General features: G+C 42.5%; 1 protein-coding gene and 1 non-coding gene across 2 annotated transcripts in view; both read right to left on the bottom strand.

Moving 5' to 3' along the window:
* The window catches only part of LOC131250995 (geraniol 8-hydroxylase-like), a 96,511-nt gene that overhangs the window by 61,849 nt on the left and 18,996 nt on the right, over positions 1-15,666 (bottom strand). The gene's annotated exons all lie outside the window — the stretch shown is intronic.
* On the bottom strand, positions 5,525-5,631 carry LOC131252435 (small nucleolar RNA R71). The gene has a single exon (XR_009174456.1). It is a non-coding gene; the product is annotated as a small nucleolar RNA R71 (small nucleolar RNA).

Below are 15,666 nucleotides of genomic sequence, written 5' to 3'. Positions count from 1 at the left end.
AGATATGGGAGACGGGTGATGTCCGACTCTTCCACTTGTTGTCCTGAGCCAATTGTCTTCATGAGTTCCAATCGAGCCTTTGTTATATAATCTGGGTTGCGGAGCAGCTCCGCCATGTCTCAGTCTCATTCTACGGAGGTTAAGCTTGTGTCGCTTCCAGCAAGAAATATATCCTAATGATTGAAATTGCATGTATTTATAACTAAAGTAAAAAAAAGAGGAAGAAATATATAAACCGGCGCAGAAATGGGAATTGTAAGGTACAAAGGCATTCAACCATTAATAGTCCCTTGGTGCTTCTAGGTTTTTTAATGAGTGGGGCTCACTTTGCAGTAATGTTGGCCATTGTTATGATGATCTTCTTTGATTGATGGAATATGAGTTTAAAGCTTTTCCATGTTGGATGGACGCCGTTGATTCACATTAAGGTGGGTACCACAGTAAGGGCCGCGCCGTATTGGGTGAGGCTGGGGTCCCACCTAATCTGCTCCGGTGGTGCCGGCACATTCCAGGTCCATAGAAGAAAACCGAAAGCGTTGACATATGGAACTTTCATAGGCCCATCATGACATATGTATCAGATCCACACCGTTTATCTATTTTTTCCATACCATTTAATGGAATGAGACAAGAAAAAAGGCAAATCTAAGGATTGGGTGGGCCACAGTATAGAAATAGTGGGAATTGGACGCATACTGTTGAAAACTTTTTGAGGCCATAAGACGCTCTGATCAAGCTGATATTTATGTTTTCCCTTCATCTCAAACAAAGGAGTGATTGGATCGGTCTCATCTAGAAGGAAATTTTCAAAGTATTGCCATTCGCACTACACCACTCCAGATGGCTCGTGGGAGAAGGCAAGATCAATTTTTAGACTCAGAATTGGACGGGAGGTGGGCTGCACGCTGGAGCGGCTAAGAGGCCTATTCCACATCACTTGTTGAATGCCATGAATAGGGACTTCTATACCCAAATTGGTAGAAGAAGACTAACTGAAGTCCAAGACATCATCTCTCCAGCAGCAATGCAGACCATTTCAGCTACTGCAGTTGCATTGTCAAATAGAGCAGATATGATGATCTGGGACTTATCTGGCTCAGGTAAATTCACTCTCAAATCAGCATGGAATGGGATCAGACAACATCAGCCCAATCTTCAATGGACTAAGTGGATATGGAATAAAGTTCTCCCCTCGAAAATGTGAATATTTGCCTGGAAATACATACACAGAGCTGTACCGGTGGATGCTGCAGTTCAGAGATTTCATGTCTCATTGGTGTTTAGATGTGAATGCTGCAGATTGAATTTCATACACTAACCGTCCCCTCAAAACCTCCCTAATGCTGCTCAGCGAGGGACTGGGACTTCATTCAATAGCCCTTGCAACCTTGATAACGACCATCAGTGTAGATTGCAAAACAAGGGCCAATAGCCCTACCCCAATCTTCATCACGCTCATGCTGCGGTGGAGGATTTAGACCACCTGTTTAGTCTCGGTAGCATTGCAAGTAATGTTTAGAATTATTTCAACCAGCTCTTTGATATCTCTTCATCTCCCAATCAGTCTATTTTCCAGAGAATTCATCTTTGGATCTCGAAGGCAAGTAAGAAATCCAGAATCTCCTTTCTAACTGGACTTGTCCCCTGCTTCATCATCTGGCAGATTTGGATCAGCAGAAATAATGCCTGTTTCGAAGGCCACATCATGCTAGAAAAGAAAATCATATCTAATATTTCTCACTGTTGAGGGTCAAATATTGCATATCTTCTTACTTGATTTTATGAACATGATACTACTTAACGCTCTATTTTAATCGTGTTTGTGTTGCAAGGTGAATTTAGGAGCTTGGACTGAAAAGGGGTGCTAAATGCATGAAGTTGATGCTCTAGAATAACTAAGGCAAGGGATGGACCCCAGAAGACCAAGAACGACAGTTTTGCACGCCAGAGATCTAAGAAAATCAAGAAATTGAAGCTTAAGTGGCGCGAGAGACGTCCAGAATGTGAGATCATAGGGTTCCCACCATCCGTTCAGCTCAAAACTCTATATGTGGACTGAAGACCATAAATTAACCGTACACATCAAAAATCAGCCATTGGATCGCTGTGAAAGTGGCCCAAAGGACAGATTAACCCACATATCAGCAATCTGGGGCCCACCTGATCTTTGTATATGCCTCAATTTTGGTCTCAACCCATTAAATTAGATGGGAAACCAGATGGATGATGTGGATTTATCAAAAGAAGCAAGGTGGGTCCCACTTTACGCGAGTACGTGTGCACAGCACACGTACACTCACGGTGCATCAAATCTGGTCAAACCGGTCAGCCACAGCTGACCCGCTCAAATTCAAAATAACAAGAATTTCACAATCCTGTTGCGAAACAGGGGCTGTTGACGAATCCTTGTGGGCCACCACCTTCGATCAAGTGATCAATCTGGACCGTCCATTCGTTCCACAAGGTCAAACTGACCGTAAACGGGAAGTTCTTCCAACCCCATCCTTGCACACACAGGAAAATATTGTTCAAACGCAGGTTGGACGGCAAAATGGGAAATCAAGTGGACCACATCAGAAGCAATCCAAAACCGATCACATCAGAATGTTGTTTTTGAGACTAAGCTGATGGACGGCGAGGATTTCTCAAACATCAGGGAGTGTGGGCCCCACGGGTTATGCACAGCGAGATGCGCAGGCTCTGTTGCATGTGTCCAAGACCCGATGATCTGGGCCGTTCTGCACTCATGGCCAGGATCGGTCCGATGATCCTGGCCGTCCAAACCTTTCATATAGGGCAGCTGATCACTCCCAAGGAGGTTGACTGGAGTAGATCATGCGATCAGCTCCCTGTTACGCCTCTACTCATTGCATGTAAGAAGATTTCGAATCCGCTGCTGCGTAACCTTACGCACGAAAACACCGACTTCCACCGCTTCTTTGTGCAGAAATTTCCTCCCTTGCAATCGACCTTCCCGTCTATAAAGAGACAAGAGAGAAGAGAGAAGGGGATGCAATCGGGGGGGAGATCCACGGCTGGTTGTGAACGTGCGAGCAGAGACAGGGAGTAGAGTTTTTTGTTGTTATTTTTCTGTTTTTATTATGAGGTATAGTGCAATCATGTCCATGGGTTGCTAAACCTCTTAGCTAGGGCTAAGAGGTGAAGCCTGTAGCGTGATGTGAGACTTTTTGCTATGCCTTTTGTTTAGACTGAATTGATGTTGATTTTGGTTTAATTAAAGGAATATTTTTTTAGTTTTTAATGGTCTATTATGACTAAAATTACAATGGGTCTACGATGACTTTGAGCATATTCCTTCCCTTATTTTGATTATGACGTCAGGAAGCTCTATTGTTCGCCATCGTCTCCTGGGCATGGTTGGATGTCGGTACCCTTCCTAAACTTCATATCATGTCATTTGGTTGGTAATTAGTTTAATTCTGTTGTTTACTTTGTTTCCTGGGCATGGTTTGGTGATGGAATCCATTCTAATTCATATACCTTTCATCTCTTAAAAACTATATCAATGGAAGTTTAGTCTAATTTTCATGATTACACCCTTCAACTGGATGAAGATGGACTCTAAGTCTAGTTGAGTTTCTGATACAGGCATAAGATCTCCCTGATCTCTACAAGTGGATCCTCTGAATCCTTAGTTTCCTTCCTCTGAATTGCTTAAGTTTTAGATCAGTATTTCACTATTATTCCTCAAAATCATTCGATTTAGATTTCATCTTAGTCTAGTTCTAGTTCTATTTAGTTTCAAATTACGTACAGGTATCGGTCCTTTGGGATTCGACCTCGGTCTCACCGAGTTTATTACTACATCACAACCCTATACTTGGGGAGTGAACAAGTTTTTGGCGCCGTTGTCGGGAATTGATGGTTTCGTTTTCTGAAATTAACTAGTTTTAGGATTAGTTTAAGATTAGAATTTTTCTAACTTTAGGTTTAGGTTTTTCTGATTTCTAGAAACTAACCTGTTTTCCTGTTTTGTAGGATCCTGACATAAACTTCTAAATTGGTAATCCCTTTCTAACTCATCTACTTTTTCTATTTTTAGAATTAGGGTTTGAGTTTTAGAAATTTTCTAATTCTAGTATTTTTCTATTTTTAGGAAAAAGTTTATTTTTAGAAACTTTCCTCTTTTGTTTTTAGAAACTTTTAAATTTTGGGTGTGGATTTTCCCTTTTAGAAATTCTTTCTAATTTTAGAAACTAACTTAGCTTCTAGGTTTAGGGAACTTTCCTTTTTAGAAACTAACTTTCTTTTTTTTTTTTTTTGTAGGAACTTTCTAACTTTAGACTTTCTATTTTAGAAACTAATCTCTTTTGTTTTCTTTTGCAGGATCTTAACAAAGGAACTTCTCATTTGGTATCATCTTTTCAACTTCTCCTCTTACTTTCTGTACTTTTCTAATTTTAGATTTAGATTCTTCTTTTAAGTAACTTTCTATTTTCTAGTTTTACAAAATTTTTCCTTTTTTAGAAACTAACTTTCTATTTTTAACTTTCTAATTCTAACTCTTTTAGAATCTAACTTTGTTTCCTAATTTATTTTTAGAAATTTTCTACTTTTAAACTTTTTTAGAAACTAACCTTCCTATTTTGTAGGCTTTTAAGATAGAAATTTCTAATTCAGTAAGTTCTTTCTCCACTTTCTATTTTTCAGATCTCTTTTAGAAACTTACTTTCTAGTTTAGGACTTTCCTAATTTATTTTAGAAATCTCCACTTTCCTTTAGGAATTTCTTCTTTTAGAAACTAGCTTACTTCTATCTTTCTTTTTAAGGATTTTCTAATTCTAAACCTTCTCTTTAGAAACTGACTTGTTTTGTTTTCTTTTGCAGGTTTTTAAATTAGAGACTCCAATTTGGTAACTTCTTTCCAACCCTCTCTTTCTTTCTAGATTTTCTTTTCCTTTCTTAGGATTAGATTTCGAATTTGATTGAGGGCTGCAAGTGTTTCATGCCCAAGTGGGCTCGTGACAACACTCGACGTCTCTTGACTAAAGGAGGATTTGTTGAGGGGTTAACTATCCATCACAAGACTAAACACCACTCGAAATCCCCTGAGTTAATTGAAGTGATGGCTAAGAACCAACCTCTTCTACCTCAACCTAGGGTGGAGGACATTCAGGATGAGAATGAGGTGCATCAAGCACCCCCGCCTTGTACTTTATGAGATTATTTACAACCAGCGGGGCTAAGTACGCCCTCATGCATGATTTTTCCTGAAAATATAAGACATATGGACATTAAGCCAGGGGTTATCCAACTCCTTCCTAAGTTCCATGGGCTTGAATCTGATGAACCATATCTACATTTGAAAGAGTTTGATGAGATCATAGCCACTTTATATTTTCAAAATGTGTTTGAGGACACAGTCAGGCTGAAACTCTTTCTTTTTTCCTTGAAAAAGAAGGCTAAGACGTGATTACATTCACTGCGTCCTAGATCCATTGGCACATTGAATGATATGCAGAGGGAATTTATAAAGAAATTTTTTCCACATCATAAAACGATTACCCTTAGAAAAGCAATTATGAACTTCACCCAAAAGGAGGATGAAACATTTTACCAATGTTGGGAAATGTTCAAGAATTTGGTCAGTTCATGCCCACAACACGGCTTTGAAACGTGGCGCATTACAAATTTTTTCTATGATGGACTGACATCTTCCATGGACCAAATGGTCGAGACAATGTGTAATGAAGAATTCATTAATAAAAATGTTAACGAGGTATGGGATTACCTCGATAGTCTTGCTAAAAAAACACAATCATGAGACTATTACCCAAAATCGAACACCACGTCTAGGCCGACTCAATCTAAGGAGAAAGGTGGATTGTATCTCTTGAAAGAAGAGGATGATCTCAAGTATAAAGTAACTACGCCCATAAGAAAAGTTGAGGCCATGGAAGGAAAGAAGGATAAGGTTAATGAAAGTATTTGTGGCATCTGTGATTGCAACATTCATATAACTGAAAATTGTCCTACGATACCCGCCTTTCGAGAAGTGTTGAATAAACAATCCAATACCGTAAATACTTATTAAAGACCTTTCAATAGACCGACCTCTAATACGTACAATCCTGGTTGTTAAAATAATCCAAACTTTAGTTGGAGAAATGGACAAACTGCTACCCCTCAAAGTTTCTTCAATCAAAATTCAAATCAGGGGAAACCTCAAGAAGAACCGGTTCAAAATTCCATGTAAGAGCTGACCCAGGCAATGCGAGATTTTATGCAAAAGTTGAATTCACGTATGAGGTTATAGAAAAGGGGATGCTTCCTGCACAACCGCTCCCCAATCCTAAACCACAATATGAGATAAGTAATCCCAGCTCTTCAAATCAAATGGAGCACGCTAAATCTATCACCACTCTTAGGAGTGGGAAGATCATTGATAAAACCCTTCCGGTTGGGCCCGAAAAGCCTCAAGAACCAGAAGAGGACAACAATGATGGATCTAGTGAGGCCCCACAAAAATTAGAACAGGAACTTCTAGACAAGCCAGTTACTCTATTTTCCCAACGATTAGTCGCACCAAAACCTCTCTCTAACTCTCAGGATATCCTAGAGGTGTTGAAACAAGTGAAAGTCAATATTCCTCTACTTGATGTCGTAAAACAGATACATTCATATGTCAAATTCCTGAAAGACTTATGTACGACCAAACGACGGCAGAGTATTCAAAAGAAGATCTTCTTGACCGAGAAAGTGAGTGCCATCCTAAAGCAAGATGTACCACAGAAATTTAAAGATCCCGGTAGCCCAACCATATCATATGTAATCGGGGACCATCGAATTGATCACGCACTTCTTGACTTAGGAGCGAGCGTCAATTTGATTCCCTACTCGGTATACAAATAGTTAGGTTTGGGTGAATTAAAACCCACCCTAACCACACTACAACTTGCTGATCACTCTGTTCGTGTACCAAGAGGGATAATTGAGGATGTGTTGGTCTAAGTTGATAGATTTTACTACCCTGTAGATTTTATCATCCTGGACACTGAACCCATCAATAACATGAACACTCAGATTCCTGTCATTCTTGGTCGCCCATTCCTTGCCACTTCAAACGCAATTATCAATTGCAGGAATGGTGTTATGATTATGTCTTTTGGGAATATGACATTAGAGTCAAACATCTTTTTTAATAATGGCAGGAACTTAGAGGATGATGACGATTTCCATGACATTAACATGCTTGACTCTTTCGTGGAAGATACGAAACCTCTGACCTTATCCTCTGACCCTCTAGAGACGTGTCTGGCCCACTCTCATGATTTTAATGATGACATGATTAGGAAAACCGTGTGCCTTGCTTGATACTGCACCGGTACTTGAAGTTAACCGGTGGAGGCCACAATTTGAAGAGTTACCCCAAACTGATGTAGTGTCTCTACCATCTAACCTCAAGCTGCCAAAGCTTGACCTAAAACCTTTGCCCTCTGATTTGAAATATGTCTATTTAGGTCAAGATGAGACATAACCGGTGGTGATCTCTGCCCACCTGGAGAAAGAACAGGAGAGTATGCTTATATCTACTTTCATTGAGCATAAGGGAGCCCTTGGATGGACGATAGCGGACCTCAAGGGAATTGACCCCTCAATTTGTACTCACCGCATATATCTTGAGGATAATGTGAAGACCACTTGGCAATCACAACATAGACTAAATCCAAACATGAGGGAAGTGGTTAAGGCCGAGGTTCTTAAACTATTAGATGTGGGTATCATATACCCCATATCCGATAGTCAATGGGTGAGTCCAACTTAGGTAGTTCCTAAGAAGTTCGGGATCACCATCGTAGCCAATGCCAATAATGAACTCGTGCCAACTAGAGTTACTACTGGTTGGAGAATGTGCATTGACTATAGGAAGCTGAATACCATCACAAGGAAAGACCACTTTCATTTGCCCTTCATTGATCAAATCTTGGAAAGGCTAGCTGGTCATTCCTATTACTGTTTCCTTGACGGGTATTCGGGCTACAATCAGATTGAAATCACCCCTGAGGATCAGGAAAAGACCACATTTACATGTCCCTACGACACCTTTACCTACAGAAGGATACATTCGGATTATGTAATGCCCCTGCCACCTTTTAGCGATGTATGATGAGTATCTTTTCTGACATGGTGGGAAATTATCTAGAGGTCTTCATGGATGATTTCTCTGTTTTCGGTTCATCTTTCAGCAATTGTTTAGAAAGTCTTAAATGTGTGCTGAAAAGATGTAAAGAGAAGAACTTGGTACTTAATTGGGAGAAGTGCCATTTCATGGTTCATAAGGGAATTATCCTTAGACATATTATTTCGTCCAAAGGAATCGAGGTGGATAAGGCCAAAATTGATCTTATCTCTAACCTATCTCCACCCAAGAACATACGGGACGTATGATCTGTTCACTCCCCAAGTATAGGGTTGTGACGTAGTAATAAACTCGGTAAGACCGAGGTCGAATCCACAGGGACTGAAACTTGTACGTTTCCTGAAACTAGGTAGAAATAGAACTAGACTAAGATATGATCTAAACCAAATAGAATTTAAGAAATAACTGTGGAATAATTATCTAAAACTTTAAAGAATTCAGAGGAAGGAAACTAGGGATTCAGAGGATCCACTTGTAGAGATCAGGGAGATCTTATGCCTGCATCAAGGATTATAGAATTAAGTTGAACTTACTTGATCTGGTTTTCAAGAGATGAAAGGTATATGAATTAGAATGGATTCCATCATCTAACCATGCCCAGGCGACAAAGCAAATAACAGGATTAAACTAATTACCAACCAATCAACAGTGCATGAAAGTTAGGAAGGGTACTATCATCCAACCATGCCCAGGAGACGATGGTGAACAACAGGGCCTCCTGACGTCATAAACATCAAAAGAGAAAAAGAAATATTCAAAGCCATTGCAAACCCATTGTAATTTCAGTCACAACAGACCATTAAAGACTGAGAAAATATTCCTTTAATAATTAAACCACAATCAAGTTTAATTCACAATTAAATAATTAAATCAACAAATAAAGTCTCCCATCTTAATACAAGCTTCACCTCTTAGCCCTAGCTAGGAGGATTAGCCACACATGGATGGGCTGATTAAACAACAAAATAAAAATAAAAAAGGAAAAGGAAAAGAAAAGAACAAGAAGGGAAGAGAGAGAAAACCCAGCCGCTGCTTCCGTTTTTCCTTTCCCACCAAGCTCCCAGCTTTTCCTCCCGTTCCAGCCGTGGATAGCAGAAGCCAAGGTTCCCTGTCTTCTGAATTTCTTTCTCTCTCCCTCTCAACCAAGCCGTCCTCCAATCAAGCTCAAGTCCTCCCCCTCTTCAGCTTCCTCCCCTCTTGTATTTTATATCCCCGGGGTCCGGAATAGTTGCTGAGATATATCGCAGTCCATAAGCATGCGCATCAACATGCGCAGCAGGCTAAACGCAGAAACGCACTTGCGTTTGGCTTGAGATTTTAGGATGGCTGTACAGGCTTGGTTTAGAACTTTCCTCATGGCTGGGGTCTCGGCTAGCGTGGGCTCCACATGAATGGTTCAGATCGTTCATCCGATCAAGGATGATGGGCCACAGCTGTCCGAAATTTCTGGATTCCTCCGGACTGCGTAAACAGGACACGTAACGTACCTGCGCTGTTCGGATGGTGGGGCCCCTGATCATAGTTATTTGAGAAATCCAACTCATCCATTAGCTTAGTCACGAAAAATCGGTCGGACATGACCATTTTTGGATCAACTTATTCGTGGCCATGAACGATTTCATTCCACCGTCCATCTGCTGTTTGGACGATCAACAGCCGGTCTCCGATGTTTCTTGAAATTTTGCCATCTAGGCGAGGATGATAGGGGGCAAGGGCTTCTGATGGACGGTCCGGATCAGTCCATTGCATCACGGTGGTGGCCCATAAGACTCACCCGCTGTCACGCCCCAAACCCGGAAATCGGATTCACAGGAACCCCGATTGCCGAATCTGGTGTCGACAGCCTCCATAGTACCCCATTCTCGGCTCCTAGCGTTCATACGCCAGATTCCGATCCTGGGATCTTATAAGGAGGATTTTTTTTTATTTTTTATTTTTTACAATGTACGTTTAATTTGTAATAAGCATAACCACAAGATTACCCAATTCACAAAGGCAACATCACCATCATATATTCACTAATATCATCCTTTGAGTACAATGCTGAAAGGAAAATACATCAATCAAAAATCAAGCTCCAAAAGACCGCTGCACGCTCCGAGCTCAACACTGCTGTAACCTAACATCACCTGCACGCATCTATCGTGCATAAGCTTATAGAAAGCTTAGAGGGTGGTGTAAGTGTGTGTACAAGGTAAGTGCCAAGTATTCCATATCAGAGTAATCAAATTAAGCGGAAGTACTGATAAATCCATGGATCATACGATATCAGGGTACATAACACAGATCAACTGTGCAAATAAGGAATTAAAGCGGGCAAAATATTAGATGTCGATGATGCAATGTCATAAATCACACAATATCAAAAGTACTTGTAATCCATAAATTGTATAATGTCGAAATAAGCAGAAATATTGACAAGAGCATGAATTGTCATAGTAAACAGAATATCGACATGATCACAAACATACGATAACAGAGTAAGCGAAAATACGGACAAGTCCATGAGTCAATCAATGTTAAAATATGCAATGTAGAACAACTATACAAGTGAGGAATCATAGATAGCCAAATATCAGACGTAGAGGTTGCAATACAATATACATTTCTGATGAGTAACACAAATAGCATCAATCGTACCTACACCATATAAATGCAGGGACACAATAACCCAAAATGTCATATGCCGCGAATGTCATGCAATATGCGGTGCGAATGAAATGACCATACTGGAGTGTGAAGTCGGGATGATGGTACGTAGTATCGCAGGCTATGGGGATCTACCATAAAGGACTTCTATCCAAACCAGTCCCATATCTAAATTTGGATAGTTAGACTCAATGTGGTAAACTCCTAATCTCAGGTTAGTCGCGCGCCCTAACCGAAATCCTGGCCATTGCGAAAGCACTCGTAACAAATAGTTACACACCACCAACCTGAGTGGATAGTGAATGAATTAATGCATGAATGAGTATGCAACTCCTACTCACTAAATCTACATATCAGTACAATTCATCTCTAGGATCATCACCGGGGTTTAGTACACTCCAAGTGGCACTGCCGCTCTCCCAGCCGCACAGTCCAAGTGAGCATAAGAAACCTCACTATCCGCCTTGCCAATAGTCCGCCAATACCTATCCGGCACGTCGATAGCGGACCCATTCACGAGCTGGTCAAACTCAGCCTAGTATTGCCCCCTACCCTCGGGCGAGTAAGGCCACACCCCCTCCCAACCGACCACGACACAGTGGGAGACGCGGCCTCCTGGTATTCGGCACTCGGGCGCTCATGTATCCACTCGGTCTAGACGTTGGGGCGTCTCCTGGCCACGGAGGTTTAGGAATTTTCACCCAGGGACATCTATGGCGTCCGTATGCTAGAACCAAACATTTCCGGTGTCCTATTTGGCCATCCACGATATGCCTGTGGAGGCTACGGCCCTGATGTCGCTAGGGCATACAGAATCATAATGCGAGATGCATGAGTCATACAATCCAGTCATGCATCAGTCCTGCACATGCTCATGTGAGATAATCTCCACCTATCAGGGAGTCTCATAACAACATGCTCAGTGACATATGCAATGATCAACCACCTCTCATAACAAACATGCAGATGATGCGTATGAGCATGTATCATGATGCTATGCCGCCATATACTCACAACTGGTATCCACAACCAGCATCGATAATTGACCTCGACCATGTGGACATTTAACCAACATCACCCCCAAGGAATGGTCTACATAGAGTCAAACATATAATGGGCCCACGGCCTCATACAAGGGCCTAATATACAACACAATGGGTCTTACTCAAGGGTCACATATACACAACAGGCGGGCCCTACTCATGGGCCTCAAATACACGACATGTGGGCCCTACACATGGGTCTCGAATACATCAAATGGATTATGCATCATGGGCCTAATACATATATCACAATGAGCCTTGCCCATAGGCCACGAATACATCACAATGGGTCTCAACTACGGGTCGCATATACATCATATAGGTCTCGACAATCGGCCTTAGCAATCGAAATCGGCCATAACAATCAAAATTGGCCTCGACAAATTGGAATCGGTCTATACAATCGGCTTAGCAAGGCCTAAGGGAAGGTCACAATGTGGATATTCAACCACCATCGCCCATCAATGTGGACATTTAACCAACATTGCTCCCAAGGAGTGGCCCACATAGAGGTGAACATAAAGTGGGTCCATGGCTTCGCACAAAAGCCTAATACACATCACTATGGGCTGCATCACATGGGCCTGGATTACATCATATGGGCCATAACCCATGGGCTTCAATTACACAATAGGTGAGCTCTATCATGGGCTTTATACACATCAAGTGGGCTACATCAATGGGCCTCAATTACATTACAATGAGCCACATCATATGGGCCGAAAATATATCATAACGGGCCACGACATATGGGCCAGAATTACATTACAATGGGCCTCGCTAATGAGCTATAAATACATAATAGGTGAGCCCCATCACATGGGCCAAAATACAAACAGGTGGGCCCCGCACATGGGCTAAAAATTACATCATGATGGGCCGCACCAATGGGCCGAGTGTATCATGTGGGCCGCATCAATGTGCCTCATGTATATATATCAAGGTGGGCCTCAACGGATGGCCACAAATATATCAAGCGGGCCGCATTGCACGGACCTACTACACATCACTATGAGCCGCATCACAATGGGCCTGAGATTCAAGCCTCACATATCAAGTGGGCCACATTACATGGCCACAAAATACATCAAAATGGGCCTCAAATGGACTTAGACCACACCAAAAATTATATCAATGGTTGTAAGTGTAACACATGTATCACTGTACACTATCATCCCATGGGGCACATGGCCCACTAATGATGATTAGCACTGTCCAAACATCGTCTGTGTAAATTAGTACAATCTAAACGTTGTCCAGCACCATCCAACACAATCTGGATGGTGTGGGTGAAATAAATACATTGTGGTGGGGCTATACACGGCAAAACAGGTGAACGTCTTGGAGGAACACATGCCCCACGGTTAGTCCTTGGGTGCTAACATCAACAGCAGCATGAGCTGCTGGACGGCTCAAATATACAACGCATCATAAAGTGGGCCCCAACGGGTGGTCCGTGTGCCTACTACACACACATCAAGGTGGGCCGCATAAGTGGACGGTATAGATGAAATATGAACAACATGGTGGGGCCTGCGAATACATAGTCGGTGGGTCCACCATCCAGCAAGCTGGATGGTGCAGGCCAAACATATACATCGCAGTTGGCCCCTCGGCACATCTAGATGGACAACGTGAACATACATGAGGTGGATTACCACCGTCCTGGGGCAGATGGACGGATAGTGTAAAACACATATATCAAAGTGGAGTCTATCATCTACCGAACTGGACGGAAGATGGATATAGCATATATACACTAAGGTGGGCCTCATTTATTAGGGATGGATGGTACGAATATATATCATATGGACCACACGTCCCAGCCCATGTACAGCATGGGAAAGACACATACATCAGGGAGGCCCCATATATATATGGGGTCCACGTACTAGCAAGTGGACGGACGATGAGGATGAAACCCATGCATCATGTGGAGCCCTGGTCGAAAGGGATGAAATACATATATCATGGTGGGCTACAGACATTGTGGATATAAAACACTTGCATCAAGGTGGGTTCCACCTACCCACACGTGTGGGGCAGCCAAGACAGATGGACTGAGTGTATGAAACACATATATCACAGCTGCTCCACCGTCCAGCCATTTGGACTAAACGCATACATCATGGTATGGCCAACATAGAAATAGATGGACGGCGTGGATACAGAATAAATACATCAAGGTGGGTCCACCCGTCCAGAGTACTGGATGGCATGGATGAGACCCTCACAGCAGCTGGGTCCCAGGGACCTCACGGACGTCAGTATACCGCTGTGTGAAAAACTAGCCAATCCATTGCCCAAATAGGTGGGTCCCACGTAGGGCCCACCATAACGTTAATTTCCCATCCAATCTATTTAATAACATCACACAGACCAACAAAAAAAATAATGATAATAAATATATATTATATTTATCCAAAACTTGTGGAACTAGGGAGGTTCCAATGGCAGACGTTCAATCCTCCACTACTTTTAGTTGTGTGGTCCACTTGATAGGTAGATTTGCCTCATTAATCCCAAGCCTTAAGGCTAGCCTGCCATTTAGATGGACGGTTTGGATGTAACCCCTACATCATACATCAAGAATAGGGGTCCACTGACCGTCCAGCAACCAGCATTGATAAAACAGATACATGGTGGGTTCCACGGTGTGAATAAAACCCATACATCATTGTGGGTCCCACGTGGGGCCCACCATAAAGTTTATTTTCCATCCATCCTGCCCATACGGTCACAAGGACCTGGGTGAAGAGATTAAAAAAAAACAAATTTCATATGGATCCAAAACTCTGGGACCCAAAAAGAGTTCAATGGCAGGCGTTTAATCCTGCTGTTTCCTGAGACATGGGCCACCTGGTACGGCTGGATTTTGGAGGGCCCACTGCCCAAAAGGGGTTCCCTCAAATGTACGGTGCTGACGCCAACACAGATCATGGTGGGGCCCACGGCTGGGGTAGTGGTCCCTACCTCTATCGTCCACGGCGCCATCCTCTGCCAACAGCAGCAGCAAACGCTGCTGCTGGTTTTGTTTTGTTTTTTTTTTTTGAAAAACTAGTTTTCTCGTGGTTTTTCTTAGGTGAGGCCCGCATCGGCAAAATCCACCCCAGCTATTGGATTCCAGGACTCAAGATGGACCAAACAAGTCTAATATAGGATGTGTTTTTGGTGGTTAGAAAATCAAGGTAGATTTCAACGATAACGACCACTGTTTTCAACGTTATGGCCCACCGAAAAATCAGATTAGCTTCATTTTTTGCCTCAACGCCTAAAATGAAATGGGGAATGGGATAGACGGCGTGGATTAAAATCATACATCAAGGTGGGGCCTGCATGAGCGGCCCACCCAAAACCCCTTTTTTTTTAACGTGAGCACACCCACCGTCAGCTCATCCTTCATAGTTGCAACATCCAGCGTCCCTGGACGCTGGACGGTTGCCTAAGTCATGCATTTAAGGTGGGCCCCACCTGTGGACATGTTGTCCAGGTGGGTCACCCAATTGGTTGGATGACGTGGGTAATACACACATCAAAGTGAGGTCCATTTGATGAACGGTTTGGACATCTCACAACTCATTAAGTGGGCCATACAATCACATTTTCATACACAAAACAAATGAACAAGAGAGGGAGAGAGAGAGAGAAGCGCCCACCTCGAGATCTCTCCTTCCTTCTTCCGCCAATGCATGATAGAGCCCCAAAGAAACAATTTCAATGGTGGAGATGATCATTGGATGGTGGAGATGGGAGATAGGGAGGTGGGCCACACTAGCTCTCTCATGGGAGCCATGGACGTGGGTTTTTCCATGG

Source organism: Magnolia sinica, chromosome 7 (assembly GCF_029962835.1).
Source record: "Magnolia sinica isolate HGM2019 chromosome 7, MsV1, whole genome shotgun sequence".
Taxonomy (NCBI): Eukaryota; Viridiplantae; Streptophyta; class Magnoliopsida; order Magnoliales; family Magnoliaceae; genus Magnolia; species Magnolia sinica.
This window is presented reverse-complemented; position numbering and strand designations above follow the sequence as displayed.